At 45.1% G+C, this 14,537-nt stretch overlaps 1 pseudogene; it reads right to left on the bottom strand.

The window, feature by feature from the left end:
• Positions 1 to 508: 508 nt before the first annotated feature.
• LOC138782702 (kinesin-like protein KIF3A) overlaps positions 509 to 14,537 on the bottom strand; it is a 38,855-nt pseudogene continuing 24,826 nt past the window's right edge.

The following is a 14,537-nucleotide window of genomic DNA, read 5'->3' as shown; positions in this document are numbered from 1 at the left end:
TTTCTAGCAATGGAAATCACAGACTGGCCTGGGTGTGAATCACTTTACTTTAATATAAAATTTCTGTGCTTTTAAGATAAATGTTTTCTCCACGTGGTTTTACCAAACAAAGTCTAAACAGAAGCACTGCAACCAGTATAACAAATCCCCTGGGGATTCCGGCATCACATTATATTTATAACCTATTATACATATAACCTGCTTGAGTTGAGTGAGATGAAACGCTGCCATCTGGGGTGAATATGGGTGAACAAACAAAAACGGAAACTGGTGGCAATGTTTTTTATTCCTTGGAGACAGTCATCCATTTATTGAACTCCATGGGGGAGATTTATCAAAGGGGTGTAAAGTAGAATTGTCTCAGTTGCCCCTAGCAACCAATCAGATTTCACCTTTCATTTTCCAAAGAGTCTGTGAGGAATGAAAGGTGGAATCTGATAGGTTGCTAGGGGCAACTGAGCCAGTTTCACTTTCCACCATGTTTGATAAATCTCTCCCTATGTGTTTCTCAAGGAAACAAGCCTGGTACAGTATGATTCCCTATAACATGAAGACGTTTGACCAGAGGTATATGGTTTACAAGCTGATGGCACAGGGCACTGAAGTGCAGAGCAGGATGATAACTGAGCAGTTCTAACGTTACCTGATATTCCTGTGGAATAAAATTATCAATGATGATCATCTGAAGCCGGAGCTCACGACTCAACTGCCTGATATTCTCCAATAACCCCTGGATTTATCTTTGGTGTTCTTGTTGTAGGTCGGCCATCTATAAAAAGTGAAGGGTAGCACAGTTCATTATTTGTAGGAAACCTTTAACCCTTTCTGGACCAGGCTAATTTTCGGTTTTGCACTTCCGTTTTTTCCTCCTTGTGCTTAAAAGGCCATAGTGCTTGCATTTTTACACCTACAGACCCACATGAGCCCTTATTTTTTGCGTCACTAATTGTACTTTGAAATGGCAGACTTAATTTTTGCAAAAAATATGCAGCGAAACCAGAAAAAAAATTATATGCACGGTGAAATAGAAAAAAAACCTCAATTCTTTTTCTTGGGGGGGGGGGGGCTTCCTTTTTACGACATGTATCCTATGGAAAAACTGACATGTTATATATGTTCCTCAAGTCAGTGCGTTTAAAATGATATTTAACATGTATAACTTTTATATTATCTGATGGCTTGTAAAAAATTCAAATAATTGTTAACAAATATATGTTCCTTAAAATCACTCTATTTCCATGCTAATAGCGCTTTTATCCTTTGGTCTATGGGGCTGTGTGAGATGTCATTTTTTGCACCATGATGTGTACTTTCTATCGGTACCTTGATTGCGCATATGAAACTTTTTGATCGCTTTTTATTACAATTTTTCTGGATTTGATGCAACCAAAAATGCCCAATTTTGCACTATGGGATCTTTTCACGCTTACGTGGTTTACAGTACGTGATCAGGAATGTGATAAATTAATATTTTAAGCGATTACGCACGCGGCGACAGCAAACATGTTTATTTATTTATTTATTTTTATTTATAACCTGGAAAAAAGGGGGGTGATCCAAACTTTTATTAGGGGAGGAGGCATTTTATTAATAACACTTTTTTTTTTACACATATACTAGAAGCTCCCTGGGGGACTTCTAGTATAAGCTTACTGATCTTTCATTGAGATCTATGCAGTATAATTATACAGCATAGATCGATGAGATCAGTTTTCTATTGCTTAAGAATGCAATAGAATGTCGAGCTGGGATCAGTGCCATTACGGCGCAGACCCCGGCCGGTGCCGCATGCAAGGATCCACACCACTAGACACCAGGGAAGGCTAAAATAAAGTATTCAGATGCAGCTGTCAACTTTGACAGCTGCATCTGAATACTTAATTAGAGGGCACGGCGATCGGACTGTGCCTGCTAATAGCCGTGGTCCCGGGCTACATGCCGCACACGGGACCGTGGGGGTTAAGAGTGGGGTCGCCGTATGGTCCCGCTCTAAACTCCCCCACCCGCGTGAGGACGTACAGTTACGTCATCGTATGGGAAGGGGTTAAAACCGTGCAAGGACAACTAAGCCTAAGGCTACAGTCACACGTACATAGGACCAATGTTATTCAATGGCTCCGTTTACACATCCATACGTGAGTACAGGGCCGCGATCTGTGCCGCAAAAATGGGATCTTCAAGAGAATGATGTTTGACCTCAGGAAGATCAACCAAAACGCAGCAGAGACACCATCACGTTTCTCAACGTCAGTGAGACATTGCAAAAATAGGACCTGCTGTAATGTGGAATGTAACTTGCGGCACAGATCGCCATGCTAATGATGTGCCAATGTAGTGCTTGGTGTAGCATGGAGCACTACAGACGCACATTTCTCCACTACGGGCACGTGAATGTAGCCTAAAACTAGTAAAAGGTTGTCGACCTTTAACAATGTTGCAAATTATCTTGCAAAACATACTGTACAACAATCTTGCCCCCCCCCCCCCAAATGTCCAAGTTTTCAACCAATTTTTTCATAATAGCTTTTTACAAAAATTGGCTGATTTTGTTACTGCTACAACAAACAACCAAAAAAACTAGTATAAACATAAAATGTAATACCGTAGTTAGAAGAGGAAATGTAATATGAGAACTATTATTTGTAGTGGAGTGTATTACAGGTGTCACGCTTCAGATGAACCTCTCATGGACCTCAGATCTGCAAGGTTTATCGGAAGAGACGAAAAAATAACTCCTAAGGGCCCCTTCACACGTCCGTGTCAGTTTTTACTGTCAGAAAATCCTGATCAGGAGGCCTCAAATGTTTTCAGGAAAGTACCAGGATTTCCTGACAGTAATCCGTTTTTACCTTCAGGAAAAGCCTTCAGGATTTCCTGATCAGAAGAAAAAAATAGGACGTGATGGGAGATGTAGTTCTGCAAACTGGATGGTCACAGCTTGCAGAACTACAACTTCCATCATGCCCGATTGCAGGGCATGATGGGAGTTGTACTTCTGCAACCTTGATGGGTGTGTGTCGCGAGTGGCAGTAGCGGGTGGTTGCTGCGGGGTGGTATTGGTGCCGCGGGGGTTGCCGGGGCACTGCTCAGGTCTGGGAGGTGGGTGGGTGTCCGTGCTGCTGAGGTACAGGGAGGGGAGGAGGAGACAGCAGGAGGATGGGACACACCAGGAGCAGCGGCAGAAGGAGGCCTGGGGGAGCAGACTCCTGAGGTCCGGTGAGTGGAACTCCGGACGCTTTCCTGATGTGCATGAGGAAAGCGCCCGGGGCTCGGGCGCTCCCATAGACCGGTTCTAAAAAATCAGGTTCTATTTTCCGGAAGGAACACCCTTCCGGAAAAATACAGAAGGGTGTCCGTGTCTAATGAAAGTCTACGCATCCGGAAATCTGTCCGGATTTCCTGATAGAAAATCTGGGTGGTTTTTCCGGACGTGTTAAGGGGGCGGAAAAGGTCTGGAGGAATGGTCTGAGTCTACAATAAACCAATTTCCTATTGACATTTTGATAAATGATTTAATGTCTGATCTTAATCAAAGCAACAAAATGCGTACTCCCCCCCCCCCCCCCCCCGACCTGGAACGCTTGAAAGGCATAGTGACTTTTAATGCCTTTAATTGTACAAAGCATAATAGGGATCTCGATAAAACAACTTTCTATATTGATCACCTTATTGCCACTGGTTTCGCTTTATATAATCCCCAGTGATAAGCTAGGGGAAGGTCCAAAAAGACATGTATTTCCCTGGCAGCACAAGTTACAAACCACCGTTGCAAGTGTCCAGGAGATGGAATCTTCTTGTTAGGTGCCCAGAGTGCTTTGTATTGAGAGAATTCTCTCAGCTATGAATAAGCGTTAGCAGTTTCCTGACTGGATGCTACAGCTATCAGTCATCACTGAGAGGGCAGGTCAGGAGCAACACCACCTGGGCACTAGCGGCAGAGGTGGCACAACATTAGGAATGGTTGGACTTCCCTCCCAGACCTCTGTATAGGTGCTATCAAAACTGCCAGCAGGTCTCCACAAAATGGCCACCCATGTTTTACAATGCCATTGTTTGCAACACCTCTTCTCCTTGACCCTCTAGCAAGGGACCACATTCTATGATGTTCCACCAGAAAACTGCTTGTTCTTATGTGTAACAGGAAGTGGCCTGTCCTGTATCGTCTGACTTCCTGTGAATTACATAATTACAACACCAAACAGAACCCTCTGCCTCCCCCACCCGGCTCTATCTGTATGTCCTATTTGTAGAATACTCCTGCTATTTCTATTGTACTGATGCAAATCCATACACTGATTATTTGTACAATTATAAACTCCTCTGACTGACACTGCCAGTCTGTGTGCAGGTCCCCTAGTGTCCTGTCATGGAGCCTGACACTCATCTACTGGTACTAACGCTGGTGCACTGCACTGGACTGTCAAATCAGCAGGCTGTACTACCGGATCTGTCATGGCAGCTCTGAAGGCCTTCAGGATTCTGGGTGGTACGGATTGAACCCCTGTGTACAGGGGTGATTCTAGCCTCTCTGCTGCCCGAGGCGAACTATAGGATGACGCCCCCCCCCCGGTCAATCCGCCCACATTATAATCCACTACTGCCCCCCCCCCCAACTGCTGTCCCCAATAAACATAATGTTTGGTCCCTTGCTGCACAGAGGATGTCAGGAGAGGAGGGGGCTGATCTTATAGGGGAGGTCACAGCAGCACAGAGGAGGTCAGGAGAGGAGGGTGCTAATCCTATAGGAGAAGTCCCAGCAGCACAGAGGATGTCAGGAGAGGAGGGTGCTGATCTTTTAGGAGATGGTCCCCCTCTTCCCCCCTTATAGATGGACCCCCTCTTCCCCCCCTTATAGATGGTCCCCCCCCCTTATAGATGGTCCCCCTCTCCCCCTCCCTTATAGATGGTCCCCCTCTCCCCCTCCCTTATAGATGGTCCCCCTCTTCCCCCCCTCCCTTATAGATGGTCCCCCTCTCCCCCCCCTTATAGATGGTCCCCCTCTTCCCTCTCCCTTATATATGGTCCCCCCCCCCCCTGCACAGCAGATAAAACAAAAACAAAAAACAGCACACAACTCACCTGCCATCCGTTCCCCCGTCGAGCCTCTCTGGTCTGGTCCCGGCTGATGTGCGGCTGCCCGGGGTGTCCTGTCCTGTCCCCGGCAGCGCGCGCATCAGAGAGCTCCCCGTGCGCCTGTGGCTGTGACTTCCAGTGCACAGGGAGCTCTCTGATGCGCGCGCTGCCGGAGACAGGATGGGACACCCCGGGCAGCCGCACATCAGCCGGGGGACTAAAGGCTGCATTCCCACGTTCCGTGATCCTGACGGATCACGGACGTGGAATGCCGGTATCGGAGACCCGGTACCCGGACCCGGAGACTATATTCACCGCGTGGCTGATTCATTACACCACGGCGCTTATGAATACAGTCTCCCCCGCTCCCAGCATCTAATTACAGATGCTGTCCGGGCGCAGGGGGTCTCTGGTACATGGTACAATCAGTGGCGGATTATAATGTGGGCGGCCGCCCGAACCGCCCATATTATAATCTGCCACTGAATGCCGCCCCTAGGGGCGTAGCTAATGTCTCTTGGGCCCTGGTGCAAGAGGTCAACTTGCCCCCCCCCCCTTTTTCGATGCTATTGGTATATATATATATCTCAAGACTGATATTACCAATAATACCAGTATACAGGAAATATTATCACCGCCATACTGTTACTAAACAAATCCTGTTTACTGAGACCAATATTGCCAATATTACCAGTACACAAGGGGAAATATTACCGCCACACCACAACCATCACCACCATATTGTTACTGACCAAATCCAGTATACTAAATCCAATAAAACACAGTACCAGATAACAAGTAACAAATAATACCACCTCATAGTGACTAACACCACCGCTGCTACTGAATATAATCCTCTGTACATAGACCAATATCACTTCATACAGTCATATAGAGGTGGACGCACTGTACACAGGATCTATACACCATATACATTACAGTGCAGTTATATCAAGTGACTCACAGGGGACGTCTTCTCTGATCGGAGTTCTTCCCTTTTCATCTTCTCCATCTGTTGTGGGCGATTTTGAGAACTTCTCTGGGCCACGAATCCACAGAATCTGCCAGACAGACATATTAGGCTCCTCACACTGACACCATCATCTCTCTAAAAACTGCACATCTGTACTGTCCCCTTTACACCCTCATTTAGTAGGTAGCCCTGACACTATGTGACCCCCCTTAAAGTACATGCCCCCCTCTGTGCATGCCCTATTGTATACACCCCCCATGTAGTCCACCTTATAGATGGCCCCCAATGTTTCCCCTTATAGATGGCCCCCTGTGTTGTCCCTCTTATAGATGCCCCCCATGTTATCCCCCATATAGATGGCCCCCCATTTTATCCCCCTTACAGATGCCCCCCATGTTGTCCCCTCCTCCTGCCCCTTTATCACCATACTACTACCCCTTTCATCCTCCTGCCCTTTCATAATCATACTACAAACACCTCCATCATAATACTACCACCCCCTTCATCCTCCTGCCCTTTCATCATCATACCACTACACCCTTCATCATCCTCTTGTTCCTTAATCATCATACCACTACACCCTCATCATCATACCACTACACCCCCATCATCCTCTTGTTCCATCATCATACCACTACACCCCCCATCATCCTCTTGTTCCATCATCATACCACTACACCCCCCATCATCCTCTTGTTCCACCATCATACCACTACACCCCCCCATCAGCCTCTTGTTCCATCATACCACTACACCCCCATCATCCTCTTGTTCCATCATCATACCACTACACCCCCCATCATCCTCTTGTTCCATCATACCACTACACCCCCATCATCCTCTTGTTCCATCATCATCATCATACCACTACACCCCCCATCATCCTCTTGTTCCATCATACCACTACACCCCCCATCATCCTCTTGTTCCATCATCATCATACCACTACACCCCCCATCATCCTCTTGTTCCATCATCATCATACCACTACACCCCCCATCATCCTCTTGTTCCATCATCATCATCATCATACCACTACACCCCCCATCTTCCTCTTGTTCCATCATCATCATACCACTACACCCCCCATCATCCTCATGTTCCATCATCATCATACCACTACACCCCCCATCATCCTCTTGTTCCATCATCATCATCATACCACTACACCCCCCATCATTCTCTTGTTCCATCATCATCATCATACCACTACACCCCCATCATTCTCTTGTTCCATCATCATCATCATACCACTACACCCCACATCATTCTCTTGTTCCATCATCATCATCATACCACTACACCCCCCATCATCCTCATGTTCCACCATCATACCACTACACCCCCATCATCCTCTTGTTCCATCATCATACCACTATACCCCCCATCATCCTCTTGTTCCATCATCATACCACTACACCCCCATCATCCTCTTGTTCCACCACCATACCACTACACCCCTCATCATCATACCACTACACCCCCCATCATCCTCTTGTTCCACCACCATACCACTACACCCCCCATCATCCTCTTGTTCCACCACCATACCACTACACCCCCATCATCCTCTTGTTCCTTCATCATCATACCACTACACCCCCCATCATCCTCATGTTCCATCATCATACCACTACACCCCATCATCCTCTTGTTCCACCATCATACCACTACACCCCCCATCATCCTCTTGTTCCACCATCATACCACTATACCCCCCATCATCCTCATGTTCCATCATCATACCACTACACCCCATCATCCTCTTGTTCCACCATCATACCACTACACCCCCCATCATCCTCTTGTTCCACCATCATACCACTACACCCCACATCATCCTCTTGTTCCATCATCATCATACCACTACACCCCCCATCATCCTCTTGTTCCATCATCATCACCATACCATTACACCCCCCATCATCCTCTTGTTCCACCACCATACCACCACACCCCCCATCATCCTCTTGTTCCATCATCATCATACCACTACACCCCCCATCATCCTCTTGTTCCACCATCATACCACTATACCCCCCATCATCCTCTTGTTCCACCACCATACCACTACACCCCCATCATGCCCTTTAAAACAAAAAAATCTTTACTCACCTGAATGGTTCCTCTAGTCACGCGCGCTGGCGGGCTTACCGCCGCTGGGGGCGGGGCTTCCAGCGGAGGGGGCGGAGCTTCGCGGGACCTGTTTTTTTTGCCCTCAAGATGCTCCCAGCCCCGCAAGTCAGCCAGGGGCCGTCCCAGCCTCCTCTTGTGATCGCAGGCAAAACATTGCTTGCGGTCACAAGAGGGAGTGGGAGGCGGGCAGTACAGTGGCAGTACAGTAGCGGCCCGGTCGCGGCGGCGACCGCTGTGACCGTGGTAGCTACACCACTGAATGCCACCCTCATGATAACAGCTGGTGGCAGACGACTCAGGTCGCCTCATCATTGCGGCGCCACTGCCTGTGTAGATCCCTTTATTGCTATTGATTGTGGCAGCTAGAATGTTAAGTGTCAGCTCCTGATGCACCCCAGACCCATGGTGTAATATACATAGAAAAAAGAATTTCGATCAAACTTTGTACAATGCTGGTGTAGTAGTTGTCTAAAAACACAAGTTATACACTTTTATAGTAATTAACCCATTAAGGTCAAAGCCAATTTTTGTTTTTGCGCTTTTGCTTTTTCCACTTTATGTTTAAAAGGCCATAGCACTTGTATTTTTTCACTTAGAGACCCACATGAGCCCTTATTTTTTGCGACACCAATTGAACTTTGCAATGACTAACTTTATTTTTCCATAAAATATGCTGCGAAACCGGAAAAAAATCATTTGTGCTGTCAAATTGAAAAAAAAAGGAATTTGTTTTAATTTCAGGGAGTTTTGTGTTTACGCCGTTCACCCAGGGGTAAAACTGACTTGTTATGCATGTTCCTCAAGTCGCTGTCGATACCTAGATTGCACATAGGTGACTTTTTGATAGCTTTTTATTACATTTTTTCTGGATTTGATGCGACTAAAAATGCACAATTTTGCACTTTGGAATTTTTTTGCGCTAACGCCGTTTACCGTGCGAGATCAGGAATGTGATAAATTAATAGTTCTGGCAATTACGCACGCGACGATACCAAATATGTTTATTTATTTATAAAATGGGAAAAGGGGGGTGATTTGGACTTTTATTAGGGGAGGGGGCTTTTTTATTAATAAAAACACTTTCACTTTTTTTTTTTTTACATTATCTAGAAGTCCCCCTGGGGGACTTCTATATACACAGCACTGTTCTCTCATAGAGATCAATGCTGTGTATATACACAGCAAAGATCAGTCACATCATTGATAAATTGCACTGGCCTGCTGCAGGCCATAGCAATCTAGAAGAACGGATGCGATCGCGCGCGCGGGGGGGGGGGGGGGGGTGGAGAGATCCGACCCAATAGACACCAGGGAGATTATGTATAAAGCACTTCAATGCAGCTGTCATGTTTGACCTCTGCATTGAAGTGCTTAGTTAGGTGGCGCGGCAACGGGACCCGTGCCGGCTAATAGAGACGCTCTCCGGCTGCCAATCACAGGCGGGAGCAGCGCTGTTTAGAGCGGGGTCCCGGCGGGCCCCCTTTCTGAACTCCCCACGCGTCACCATGACGTACCAGATACGTCATGGGACGCTAAGGGGTTAAACACTGGTTTAACATTTAACACCAAACTCAATTACAATGATCAATGTATATCTGTGGTCCAGCCACAATCTACAGCTACTGTAATATGGTCTTAAAGCATCAAGCAACACTGCAATAAATTATCTGAACAACTTGCCTCAGATTTTGCTGCCATTTACATGGTCCACACTTTCTTCAGTTTCTTGGTTTTACCCAGTGCCTCCTCCTTTAAGCTTGTGTATTTCTCCTCAATATCCAGCCGCTCTTGCTGTGCAAACACAAATATACCAAGAATAAATTGCAAAATTCCAAATAAATATAAAGAGCTTTAAAGAGGACCCATAGCTAACCCAAAAAATGATATTCTAATAACAGGAGTGCATATCAGGTGATCGGCATGATAAACGCAGGGGATGTGTATTAGGCATACACACCCCTCAATGTAAAGCACCCATACCCCCAGACTGTATAATTATGCCCATCACCTAATAGTCACTCTCATTATTATAACTGCAGTATTCACAGTAACATCTAACATGTCGAAGATTCCCGATTACACCAGGTATCACTCCTGAGAACCACTGTAACCCAGAGATACACTGACCAGCAGGGACATCCGACTTGTTTACTCCATAGACTCTAATGAAGCAAATGAACTGAATCTGGAAAACTAGGGAGAGAAGCGCGCTCCCCTCAGGGGACCAAACAGTAACTTTACAAAAAGGTCACAATTTACTGCAAATAACAGTAACACTTTAAGTTATAGTGAAACTATAAACCCATGTAGAAATCGTAGTGAAGAAAGTGTCAATCCAGCACTACAGTAGTCAATTAAAACTTGTAGCTTTACTGCATATGAAAGGTTAAAACTCTATGACGGAAGCAAAAAAAGAGTAGGACAACGCGTTTTGTCTGCATGTGCGCTTAATCAGGTCACCTTCTGCTCTATGATTTCTACATGTCTATAGGTCAGGTTTGCGAGTATGCTTTGTGACCTGTACAAAGGGAGAGAGTAGGTTCAACTCTTATCTATATACTGGTGTCACCTTTTACTGTAAGGGCCCTATTACACCAACAGATGTCTAACAGATTATCTGACAGATTTTTTCAGCCAAAGCCAGGAATGGACTATAACCAGGGAACAGGTGTTAAAGCAAAGACTCCTTTGCTCCTCTTTTCAAATCCATTCCTGGCTTTGGTTAATAAAAATCTGTCAGACTTCTGTTGGTGTACTAGGGCCCTAATTCTGCACACATCACGTCCTAGCAGTCACCTCTTTATCATCACAGACAGAACACAAAGTCTCAACGATTTAGGCTTAGTGGTCAGAATGAAAGTTGCATGATTTAACGATCATTTTCTATTTTCTGATGACAAATTCCTTTTATGTTATTAATTAAAATGCATAAACTCATGTGATGGCTACTGCTGTGACTTGATGAAGATGATGAAGATGAATAATGATAATGAAGATGATGATTAGTATTATTATTGTAGATGGTAACACTGTTCATTTCCCCATGGCCTCTATTGGGCAATAACTCCTAACCACAAACCTCCTTTTCTTCCAGCTCTCTTCGCAGCTTCTCCGCTCTCCTTCTTCGCTCTCCAAGCTCCTGATTTGATTCATCCAATAGTTTCTCCTGTTCCTCTGCATTGGCCAACAAATCTACCCCTCCAACGATAACCTCTCTCTCCAGAGCGGATAGCTTCTCAAGGAGAGACTGATGTTCCTGTCTACAAGAAAAAGGCAATAAGAACATTACATTTATGACCTGTACACCTGTTCCCACATTAAGAATTTTGGAAAGTCAGAACAGCAGAATGCATATTTGATAGATTCCATCCCCTCCTCAGTTGATCTTGATGGACATGTGTCTTTTTTCAACCATGCTAACTACGAGTATGTGCAAACTGAGGAAATTTACGGAAAAACAGTCACGGAATCCGCCGATCGCGTTCAATCTTTGGAAAGATGGCGGAATCTGCCCACGCATAGAATGGAGTCTATGACACGGGCGGAGACATGTGCTCCCACCACAGTCAGCGAGCAGCAGATTCCGCAACAGATTTTCTGTCAAATTTCCTCAGTGTGCACGTACCCTACATAAGCAAAATTTTTAACATAAAGACTCTAATTCCTGGGTTTATCGGTTGCAGAGCAAGCCGAGCTTGCATTCATGACCTAACCCTTCCCAGCCTTCCTCTGGGTAAGTTAGCAACAAACGCCAATGACTGCAGAGCTTGCAAACATCAATGAGAAAACTACTGTACTGGACTCACACAGACCGAGTCCCCTCAATCAATTCTTATAATCAGAGACACCAGAATCTGAAATCTGATGGCAAAGATAAAAACAACTTTGGTTTAAAAATAAATAAATATCAAGGGAACTATAAAAAAAAATACTGATAGACTGCAAGTGATAAGCAATGACAAATAACTAAAGTGTCAGAACGAGAAGGTTTCTTGGGAAATGAAAAGTGTCTGTGCTTTTTTATTTTTATTTTTTGACATGCTGAAAATTTGGTGCAGATTTTTGGCTGTGATACCAGTAAGTATGTGAATGGGATCTGCATACGCTGTGTGAAGAATGTGGTTCCTATACATAGTTTTTATATTTACTTCTGCCACAAACTGTTTCGTAGTATACAAAGAATTATAAAAAAAAATCCCATTAATTTAGGGAGGAACAAGTATTGCTTAATAGTAAGAAAAGAAAAGCTATTGCAGAGCTCTATTACCCATATGGGTGACAAGGCTGAGGCCTACTGATTCTGCATGGAGTTTAACCCCTTCACTGCTCAGCATCTTTTCATTTTTGCACATCTCCATATGTTTAAAAGTTCATAGCACTTGCATTTTTTCACCTCAAAACCCACACAAGTCCTTTTCGAGACACTAAGGGGGAGATTTATCAAAGGGTGTAAAATTAAGACTGGTGCAAACTACCCACAGCAACCAATCACAGCTCCTGTTTCCTTTCACCAGAGCTGGAAGCTGAGCCATGATTGGCTGCTGTGGGCAGTTTGCAGCAGTCTAAATTTTAATATTTAGTGTTTTTTTCCGCATTTTATGGGACCAAAAATCTGCGATTTTGCACTTAGTCTTTTTTTATTTATAAATATATTCTTATTGCCTTTTTGCAAATATAAAGTTTGTACAAACATGGACAATAACACCGTCCAATACAAAGAGAAAAATACAATTGAACATGTCCAGTTAGTTGTGTTTCCTGGTGAGACATTAACATGGGAATGATGGGACCCCTTCCTGCCCCTCAAACTTCTCCCCGTGAGGGAAAGAACAATTGTATAAATGCAACACAGGATCCAACACCAATCAGTTTCAGAATGTCTGTCTACAGGTCAGCTGACAGGGAGAAGTCTTAAAGAACCCAGTGTGTTTGCCACTACACGTTCTTATCTCTTGCGGCTGATAGTGAGATTATATAAGTGTTTGCCAATGAAGGAAAAACCGCTTCGCTCCCTGAGATTTATGAGTCTATCCCAAAGAGGAGTTTCAGTTGTGAAATTACCATGGGGGATATCCGGGACTGCCTCTTCCAGCCAGACCTGGGACAGACATCTCAGGGCCACATGCAGTACTGTATGTATCATTTCTAGCAGGGGCGTAACTAGGATTCATGGGGCCCCATAGCAAAAAACTGTATGGGGCCCCATAAATCCTGTACGCCCCCCCCCCCCCCGCCAAACACAGACATTGACGCACATATACACACACAGAGGCACCATTAACATATATACAGATACGCCACTGACATACACACATATATACGCTGTAATGTGATTACACTAGTGCAGATGTATACACCATGAGTAGACTGTACACTGGGAAATCATCTCAGTGTAATAAGAAATACTCAACCAGAAATAAAAGCAAATGCTGCAGATATTAATGGTGGGTTCTTTTATTAGAGCCCAGCATTAATAGAAGCTGCTGCAGAACATCTTTGGGAGCAAACACACACATATACACCAGTGCTACAGACATTGCTGACATACACAAACACACACATATATACACCAGTGCTAGACATTGCTGACATACACACACACACACATATAGCCACAGATACATACACATACTGACCTATAAATATATACACAGATACATATATACACACACTGACATATAAATATATACACAGATACATATATACACAAACTGACATATACATATACCCACAGATACATATATACACTCAGGGGCGGTCTTGGCATTTCTGGGGCCCCAAGCGAAGTTATGTCTGGGGGGCCCCCCCTCGACACGCACTCCACAACAATAGACCGCTGTGTGCTGCCCCCAGTAGTATATACCCCTTGTGCGCAGCCGCCAGTAGTATATACCCCTTGTGTGCTTCCCCTCAGTAGTATATACCCCTTGTGTGCTTCCCCCAGTAGTGTATAGACGCCTGTGTGTTCCCCTAGTTATATAGCCCCCCGTGTGCTCCCCCAAAAGTATATAGACCCCCTGTGTGCTGTCCCAGTTGTATATAAACCCCCTGTGTGCTGCCCCCAGTCGTATATACCCCGTGTGCTGCCCCAGTTGCATATACCCCCTGTGTGCTCCCCCACTTGTATATAGCTGCCCTGTGTGCTCCCTCAGTGGTCTATAGCCCCCTTGTGTGCTTCCCCACTTGGATTTAGACCTCCTGTGTGCTCCCCCACTTGGATATAGACCCCTTTGTGCTCCTCCAGTAGTATATAAACCACCTGTGTGGATCCCCCAGTAGTATATAGACCCCCTGTGTGCTCCACCAGTATTATATAGATCCCTGTGTGCTCCCCCAGTAGTATATCGACCACTAT

Source organism: Dendropsophus ebraccatus, chromosome 1, assembly GCF_027789765.1.
Source record: "Dendropsophus ebraccatus isolate aDenEbr1 chromosome 1, aDenEbr1.pat, whole genome shotgun sequence".
NCBI classification, from domain to species: domain Eukaryota; kingdom Metazoa; phylum Chordata; class Amphibia; order Anura; family Hylidae; genus Dendropsophus; species Dendropsophus ebraccatus.
This window is presented reverse-complemented; position numbering and strand designations above follow the sequence as displayed.